This window comes from Aplysia californica, unplaced genomic scaffold (assembly GCF_000002075.1).
Source record: "Aplysia californica isolate F4 #8 unplaced genomic scaffold, AplCal3.0 scaffold00363, whole genome shotgun sequence".
NCBI classification, from domain to species: Eukaryota; Metazoa; Mollusca; class Gastropoda; order Aplysiida; family Aplysiidae; genus Aplysia; species Aplysia californica.
This window is the reverse complement of record NW_004797633.1, coordinates 522,048-522,853: the sequence shown is the minus strand read 5'-3', so window position 1 is coordinate 522,853 and position 806 is coordinate 522,048.

Sequence of the window (806 nt, the reverse complement as noted above, 5' to 3'; positions counted from 1 at the left end):
GTGTGTGTGTGTGTGTGTGTGTGTGTGTGTGTGACATCCTCCTCTGTTCGCTTGGTTAGCTTTGGCATCGAGCAATAACATTCTGTATAGAGAGAGACTGAAGTCACCTTTTCTAGTGAAGAGGTGCGCGCTATGTTGGGCTCATTAACTGTGACATTTTTAAAAAAATAATATTAATACTATGTTTTATTACATTTTTATCATGGAACGCCATGTGGTGAAGGATTTTTTTCTATCTTTTGATTGTCTTTCTTGCATTACAGATGTTACTGTTTTGTATATAGATCTAAGTTTTATTATATCTATTTTTCAAATAGTTTATTTAGAGAGAGCTTAGCTTGATTATATTTCTTTTCCAGAGAGATGGTAAGATCTGAGAGGCTGAAGCTTGCTATCAGGCGGAAATAAAATAAAAAATACCCCTCCCCCCTCCCAGCCACCTTTCCGACCTTCTTTGGTAGCCAAAGACGGAAACAAAATAGATAAAATCTCTAAAATAGGTTTTTCGGTATTTGTGATGCATGTATTGTTTTTCATACTATCAGTGAATAACCGTTTGATTTGCACATGTATCAACTTTTTTCCAAAGTATGAACATAATGTACCTGTTCAAATTATTCTTTATTACTGCTACAAACATAAATAAGTACCAGCATTCTCTTCCATGAAAATTAAATTTAGTAAAATTAAAAACCCCTTGATCTGTCAATGATTACAGGACGCTACTGATACGAGGTACCAAATCTGAAGAGATTGGGAAGGTGAGAGAGAGAGAGAGAGAGAGAGAGAGAGAGAGAGGGGGGGGC